Here is a 9,080-nt window from a genome sequence, read left to right as displayed (position 1 = left end):
AGAAGATGAAACTTGAAATGGAATCAATAGTTTTAGAATTGTTGAACTAAAACTTTTAAAAAAATATTTAAAGGAAGTCAATGAGCCAAAAATTGTTTTCGTTTTTTGTTTTTATTTTCATACACACAAGAAAGCAAGTGTGAGTTTGAGATATTAAACTTAACAAATAAGTAGCCACGATCAGCCAAAGGCTAAGTGTTGCAAAGGTGGTTGTGATCCTCTGAAGATGGAATGTATCAATCTTTCAAGCCCAACTTGTGTTTATTTTGTTTTTAAAATGTGGAACTTTTTCAAGCTATCAATGGCTTTATAGGCTTTATTTAGTAACGTAGAGTGTGAGATGAGAGCTTTCTGTGAAGTTCATTTATACGTCAACATTTCCTGGAATTTGGTAATTCAAAAGTCCCTTAGTTAGGTGGCAGACAAGTTATCCAGTTTGAGTAAGTTTCACTCCTGTCTAGAATTGCTCTGAATCTTACTGTGGATTATACCATTCAGCTATCTAGCAGAATTACAGGGCAAAGCTGCCAATCTCCACATTCAAACAAGTCCACATCAATGACAGCTGCTCTTGTCTAATATGGCAGTTCTTCTCAATCTAATCTTCAGACATAGCCCAGCCTTACTACTTTTTGGGTGCAGCTCACCACTGCTCTGTGAATTCCACATTTACTTTCATGGAGCATCCATGGACCTCCTGCATGAATCCTATTAAAATGAACAGAGCAGTTAGTGCTTGATGAATAGCTGGTATAAGTAAATACATCTAAGTGCTTTTAAAAGTGTCCAGCCATTTGAGTTCATTTTTTGTCCTTTGTAGCTAAATAAGCTGCTTCTATTTTTTTTTTTTTTTAACCTTTTTAGGTCAAGCCTCCACAGTATTCAAAGCAACTTGTTCTTTTTTTAACACAGAAAGCCCTAGGTCTTTTTTAGAAAAATCATATGAGACTATCACTTCTAATAATATTGTGCTTAACTCTAAAGAGAGCAACTTTGGTAAAAGAAATGTTGAAAAGAGACTGATTAACTTAGATGCTTTTTATTTCCATGCTTTTTGGTTATGCTTCCACATCACTTTTTTTATAGCGCCTAACAGTAGCTGGGGTAGATTGCGGTAGAAACCGTATTAAACTATTTTGGCTTTCCAGGGCAATAGATCTTCATACTCAACTCATGTGTCACTTGCTTCTGTTAAGCCTAAGCACATTGTCTTGTAGATTCCCCCCTCCCCCCTCTCTTGGTGCCTCTGTACTATGCCAGTACACAGTAGGGCCATTTTATATAGGAAAGTATGTTACGCCACAGCGTTCTGAATGTTAGAGTCAAAGAAGCAGAGCAAACAGTACTGTTCTCAACTCCTGTGGTACTGGAACACTAATGCAAGCAAGTAAAAAAAACAAACTATTATTTTTGAAGTTTTCTATTAAAATGTATTACTGCAAATGGTACTTTACCCTCTCTTAAGTATCAGAAGTACTACATTAGATCTCAGCTAGCTACATAAAGTCAAGCACTCTGTTCTTCCTATTCTTTTGGGTACTGTTGTGTGTGTTGTGGTATGTAAAGTCCAAAGTAGTATCAATTTAAATTCCAAGTCATACTTGGAGAGGAGTGTAATTTGTCAGCAGTTTTTTGCCCTTTACACAAAGACCTTTGTTTTCTAGATTATTGCTACATTCCGACTAATGTTTAATCTCAGTGAATTACGTTAGAAGAAGAAAGCACGAATATTGCACACCGTAACAGGCAAAGCCTTGCTCTTCCCCCCATTGCCTGCAATGTCTTTGGAATGCCTGTGACTCAGTATGTGGCCATCACATATACTGACCCATTGCAGCAAAATGCTTGAATCTGAACAGTTTAATCAAATGATAGAGGGAACAAAGGATTTATATATGTGTATATATATATTGTACAGGGTTTTCTTAAAACTGTATAATTGTGTAAATATTTTGCTTTTTTTGTGTACTAAAACTACCAGCATCTAGATTTCCATAAGAATTCTTGTATTTTTGTATCCGGAAGATTACAGTGAGTGAATGAAGCTGTAAGAGAAATTTCAATAGCCTTTGGCACAGGTAGACCGGATAGGATTCCTTTTCATATGGTTTTAAAATAACATTTTGTTAGCACACTGTTCGGAACAGGATGGATGTCCTTGCTCAGAGTGTTGGCTTTTTTTTTCATGGGGAGCAAGAAAGATTAGGGGCCATGGGGAAAAAATTTATTTAATGGGGATTTTTTCCCCCTTCTCTTTTCTTTTAAAATATTTGTTGGCTTACATAAATCCTCTGGTGACATCTTAAATGTGATTTCTCAGGCCAGAAGCACAAAAATGAGTTGTGCCCCTGAACCCATGTATTGAAAGCATACTATTACGTTACTGAGAATGTAAGTGATGGGCAGCATAGTAGTAACTCACTTAATACAAAGGAGAAAGGAAAACTAGTTCAAAGTGACCTTCATTTTGACATAGCTATGGATCTCCCTGTGTTGTGTATTAGAACTTAGTAGGATACCATTTGTGTTTCTAGGTAGGTAACTTCTGGTAACACTTCATTTTTTACTGCTGTGGAATTGTCACTTCTGCATTCATAAGCTATGATGGAGAGCATAATATAATACCTACTAAGTGACTTGAGAATGATAAATCAATCTGAAATAAAAGGCTACTACACAAGGAGTACCACTTCACTGACCACTTAGTGTGTAATCCCATTGCAATCCAGACGAATGCCACAATGTAAATGGTCAGTGAATCACCCCCTCAACCTCTACAGATATTAATGCTTCTACTATATAAGCTGTCAATTAAACTGTGGTATAAAAATTTTGGTTGGTTTGTTTTAAATCCTTGAGCATAAAAAAGCCTAGCATCTGAAAACTGATTTGAAAAATATATGCCCACATACAGTGGAGATGCTTCAACAGTTTTTAACAAAATCATGTGAAAAGGAATGGTAAATTCCTCTCAATGTATAGTAAACTTGTATTATAGTTTTTACAAGATTGTGAACTTGTGTAATAGTATATTAGGAGATATTGTTGGATTTCTAACTGTTTATACATTTAAATTCATACATGTAATGTTTGTTTTATTGATTACACTCTGAATTTCTAAGATGCATGTTGACTTTTTTGCAATAAAGAAATAATATGGAATGGCGTAAAACTACAAACGAAAAAGGCATAAAACAGATTGAATTGAAATTTGGAAAAATAGCCATTCCCAAAAAATTATAATCAGAAAAAGAGCTGTATTGCTTCATTTCTTCCGAGGTATACTCGCGTGAGTGCTTGGTGCAGAGTGTGTGTTAATAAATACATTCGTATACATATACATATTCATATGCATAGACATAAGCAGTTGGAGAGAAGGTGCAGTTTTGTGGTAAAATGTTGGGTATCTTTATTGAAGTAATACAGGTTGGTTAAGCCTGTGACAGATGTGAATGCTTGCCTCAGAATTTTGCTATTTCCTCTCAGGAAGGGCAGTTTGAGATAAACAGCAGCTTTGTGACAGAACCTTCAGGAAAATTCTTGGACAACTTAACTGCCCTGCCCCAACTTAACTATTCTGAACTGGAAAATTATTTATTTTACCTCACCTTTCCAATGAATTTGTTTTGTTTGGGAGGCAGCTTACAAATAATAATAATAATAATATAAAATTAATACAGTCGTAAAGCTCACTTTTTATTACATGGATAAAACCAATAGTGTGCTTTTTAATCATGTTCGCCTCCTACTTAACTAATAAAACTGGTGGTGGTGTTCTCTTGATGACGATTGTATAGAGGGAGGGATAGTAAGATATCAAGTATTAGGACAATAGTAACTGAAGGATATTGTTCACTATTCTGAAATTCACGTCACGGCAAAAGCAAGAAAACATCAGTAATTTATGAAAACAGATTTGCCTGTATATCTTTGAACTCAAGGTAAAGTACATTTTCTAGACAATTCTGCATCTAGGCAACCTAGATCTGCTAGGTTGAGTAATATTTGCTTCCTCTGTTTTTAGGCCACACCTTTTAAGAGCTAAGACACGGAAGAACAGTAATTCCTAAATTAGGCTGGCCCATGCTAGTGCACTATCAGGGAGCCATTGTTAGGCTGTGAGAAATTAAATTCTCCGAGGTTGCCCACTGTGCTTGTGAATGATTTACCATTCTGGTCTTGAAGCAGCTTGTGAGCTTTTGTGATAATATGTTTTCTTTTGCTCTAAAAATTCACCTTTACATGTATAAAGATCCCCTCCCCCCACAATTTTATTTCTGAAAAACTGCCCTGGCAGTTGGGAACACTTTTAGAAGTTCGATGCAGCCTAGATCTTTCTGTGTAGAAGATTAATGAGAAATATGTACATGTTAAATTTGCTCTAATCCACCACCGCAAATGGCCTTTATTTCTAATCTTCAGTACTTCGATACCTGCATAACAGTGGTAAAGAATTCCTTAATTTTTTGTTACTGAGAGCAAAAAGACTTTAGCTAGATGACTGAATCTGTAATCTGAGGGCATGATGTGTCTTCATGCTCTCTATAAAACTGAGGGAAATTCTGAAAGGCTTTTACAAACCCCAACGTGGCATGGAATCATTGAATTGTAGAGTTGGAAGAGACCCTGAGGGTCATCTAGCCTAACCTGCAATGCAGGAATCTCAGCCAGATCATACATGACAGATGACCATCCAACCTCTGCTTTAAAAGCCTTCAAGGCTTGCTTGTAGTCAGGCCGCCTCTAGATGGGCCATGGGTGCTATCTGGGTCCTACCTCATCCCTGCTTTGAGCAGCAAAAGATCTCTGGCCAGCATTGTGTGTCTGTTGGCTCTCAGGCCTTGTCTGTACAAGAGCTTGCCATCCTCACGAGCAAGACCCAAAAGTATTGGAAGACGCAATACATGAGAAAATAAAGTACAAAAATGGTGAATGGTTTTATGTGATGGCCATGCTCTTTCTCCCATGTGGATCGTGGGGGTAATGATCTTCCATACCGGGTTATTATAAAGATAACTAAGATAATGATGTGAACCTCTCTGAGTGAGCACTTGGAAAAAGCTATCCATTCCTACCTGTATCCCACCTCCCCTGAAAGGAGGTGCGCCTAGCTATGGTACAGTGTTACTTCTAGCAGGCTGCATTATTTATGTCTGTCAGAGTTAACTTCATCCATCTTCATCTGCAAGCTGAATCTGAGCTCAGATCCCCTGGGAGGAGGGCAACGCACAAAACAAATCCCATTTATTGGAGACTCTACAGAACAGTCTTTATGTTAATCTGCAGATAAACATATTTAAAAGCAATATCTGTTGTGACCCTAGCTATGTCCGCCCAAGAAATGTGATGCACTTCATAATATTTTTGGCCATTTTATTTTGTTTTCAATATAAACTGAAATGCGCCTTTGCAGCAGCAAGACAGATTATGATGATCTTTCAGTTTTTTAGACATTGCTCATACTGGTTTGCATTATTTTCTTTCAGCTAGCCATTTAGACGTACTGTAAAATAAACATTCATAAATTTCTTTCAGTTATTGAGGATTTCAATTTTATATCTTTGTAGCAGTGTTTTGATAGAAAAGGCTGATGTTGCATGTTGAGCTGGGCTGCCTTGACACAGTGTTCAGAACACAGGATCCTCCCGCCAACAATACTCCATGCTTTCAGCATCGATAGGCAAGTGCCTCAATCTTATCTTTTTTCTTTTTTGTGTAATTTTGGGGAACTACTAGATCAATGTCACGGCCAGGTTGCTTAGCAAGAGCCTTGTGTATTGTGGGCACGTTTGCATAAAGATTAAAAAGGAGCATTTATGATACACCCGCACCTAGGTCATACTGGAATCCCAACATATTATGAAATACGTAGCTTTTGAAGGTTCAGAATGCTGCATAAAGAGGCTTATGTCACTTTAACAGTCACAGATACCCTCAAAGGATCCTGGGAACTGTAGTTTATCCCCCACAGAGCTTTGCTTCCCAGTACTCTTAACAAACTACACTTCCCAGGATTCTTTGGGGGAAGCCACGACTGTTAAAAGTAGTGTAGGAGTGAATTAAAAGTATGGTGTGGACGTTACTTAAGTTGTGCAATTGGCCACAATTATTTGAAAGCTCTCATCAGCATGGCACTTCTCAAGACAGACAGTGTATTCTAGGGATGTGCATCGGCTCTTTGTGTACAGTATTCCAAATAACCAGGTAAATTGGGATGATTCAAGGCAGACTCTCACATTCCCAAATTGGATTGCATTGTTAACAAGGCACATCAGGGCGAATCAGGGAATCCTCAACTCTGGAGTAGCTCTGTTGCTTTAGCATTTCCAAAATGTCAAGCACATGACCGCCCCCATCCCTCTTTTCTTTTCTGAGAAATTAGTCAGGAGACGTGGGGTGAAAGAATTGGGGCAGGGTCTTTTGTTTTGATGGACAGGTCCAGTTTTTAATCACAGTGATGAAAAGTGGGTGGGGGTTGTTGGTGTTGTTGACGTTAATTTTTCGTATCTTTATTTTGAATCTCATGATTCATCGTTCAAATTGGTTGTGCATTTTTTGATGTTTCAATGATTGTTTATGACTACTTTACTTATGGTTGTAGTTATGTAATTTTTTTACATGTTGCAAGCCGCCTCGAGCATAGTTTCAACTTTAAAAAGGCAGCAAACAAATGCAATGAATGATTGATTGATTGATTGATTGATTGATTGATTGATTGATTGAATAATCTTCCCAGTGCACTCCAACCACAGTGATTTGAAGGAAGGATGTCAAAGTGAATAAACTAAGTTGCTCTTCACATGGGTCATTTTTGTCCTTTGAGTTTTGGCTGTGAAAACGGGGTAAGCGACAGAATTAGACTAGGTGGATTGCGTCTTTCCCAGTTCTTTTTTTCCTAGCAAGATAAAGCAATAGCTCATTTTCTCACACACACCCCTCAGGTGACCACTCAGTAGGGAATGTCTAGGTGATGTTGGGCTACAACTCCAATAATCCCTGACCATTGGTCATGCTGGCTGGGATGAAAGAAAAGTGGAGCCCAACAACAACTCTGGAGGGCCGCAAGTTCTTTCCCCGCCCTGGTCTACAATTACTTAACTTAACTGCAGCACTGGCAGCTTGTAGTGAGTGAACCACCTTCCAGAGAAGTTTGCCTGCCATGACCTTATCTGCTCACTGAATATCTCGCGATAAACTTTATCAAGGCTTCTCCAGAGCACAGTCTGAAAATGGCTATCTTGGTGCTTAACTCTGCTCATCTTGTTTTGAACATGCAATATAGTACACATCAGGTTATTGTACTGAAGAACCTTTTTTAAGTAATTATAATTTGGTATTCTGTGCATCTTTATGCTGATAACTTTAAAGCACTCATGGTCTCTGTGATTTATTTAAATGCTAATAAATTATACATTTATGGCACTTTAGTAATTCATGTGAAAATTATTTGGAGTCGAGCCACTATAATGTACTCCTGGTATGGTCTCCTGTGGCCAAAAATATGTCAAACAACAGTTCCATCCACTTTCTGGATTCACATTTTAGAGTGACTTTGGGTTATTCACAGGTCAGGGAAAGATGAGGAACAGTTTTTGAAGAGAGCAGGCCTTGAACATTTGAAATCCATTTCATAAGCAGCGAGGGTTATACTCTGTGCCGATGCTACTCTTCTTGTGCTCAAAGTACACCTTTTGTTTGAAAGGCTTTCCCGAATTCTTTCCTTCATTACTTAGTCATAGGCTGTATATGTATGTATGTTTGTTTGTTTGTTTGTCTGTCTGTTTGTCTGTCCATCTGCTGTGCTTGAATCCCATGCTTCTTCCAAAGAGCTCACTGTGGTTGCATTCGCATGGCAGTTTATTCGAAATGATTTAGTATTTAGGTTATAGCCATGTTTTAAAGATGCTGCCTTTTATTAGACCATCATAGCTTTGGGGTTTCACAGAACTTTCCAGCTTTCAAAATGTTTGTTGTGAAGAAAAGTATATCTTTGTGGAGGGTGTGTGGGTGTGAGACAGACAGGACACATACAGAAAATGATGTACATATTTAAATAAGAGTTTGCAGTCCTATATTATATATTATTTAAATCTTACACCCGCACTCCCTCCATATACATATTCATTTATTTTAAGGGTGATAATAAGAAATTGTGTGTGAGGACTAGATTCTGTGACTTATCATTAGAAAATGATTCAACAGGCAGATTTGAAGCTCAGCAATCTAAGAGAGATAAATTCTTAAATTTAGGCTCATGCTTAACTTGGGGTAGAAAGGATTAGTGGAAGCTGATCCATTAGGGCAGATGGCAGACCCTCCAATTGTCCCTATTTTTCAGGGACAGTCCCAGATTTACAGAAGACGTCCCGGTTTCTGATTTGATCCCAGAATGTCCCTCTTTTCCTTAGGATGTCCCTATTTTCATCAGAGAAATGTTGGAGGGTAAGGAATGGGACACCCCTCATCCAGCCCATACCTGTCTGCCTTCTTACAACCAGTCCAGGGCTTGGCAACACTTTCTGAACTTAGTAGGGTGGAGGCTTGGGGCACACCTTGAATGAGTTGGCTCTACCTGTTATTGGCTCTCGCTCTGGCTCCTGTTGGTGGCCCTGATTCCACTCCACCAGCCCAGTGGGCACCAGCTACCACCAAAAACTATGAGAAATGGCTTGTTTTTGTATGAATTAAAGCTGTGGTGAATGATCTCGAGAAGTTGACAAGTGATGTATGTTTTCCTACCATAGACTTTGCTGGGGGGGGGGTTGGGGGGAATGATTTCTATGTTTGCCTTTGGGTAAATTGTTTTCTGAAGCCCATGAGAGCATCTCTAGTAATGTGCCATAATCCATGAGTTGTATAACACGCTTACAGTTTTTTATTAAAAGGCATTTTTGTGGCCAATGTTATGCAGTCATAAGGGTGTCCCCTGCACATGCTCAGTACAAACCTGTTGTCAAAGAAGGTTGTGTGATGCAGGAGGAATAGAATTGAACGTTGAGGCCAAAACTGGGAGCAAGCAAACAGACCACTATGGCTTGAGGTGTTGAATTTCTTGGGCATTTTGTTGCAGGGAGCAGGCG

Source organism: Podarcis pityusensis (genome assembly GCF_964106645.2).
Source record: "Podarcis pityusensis genome assembly, chromosome: 2".
In the NCBI taxonomy this organism is placed as follows: domain Eukaryota; kingdom Metazoa; phylum Chordata; class Lepidosauria; order Squamata; family Lacertidae; genus Podarcis; species Podarcis pityusensis.
Note: the sequence above shows the minus strand (reverse complement) of the source record.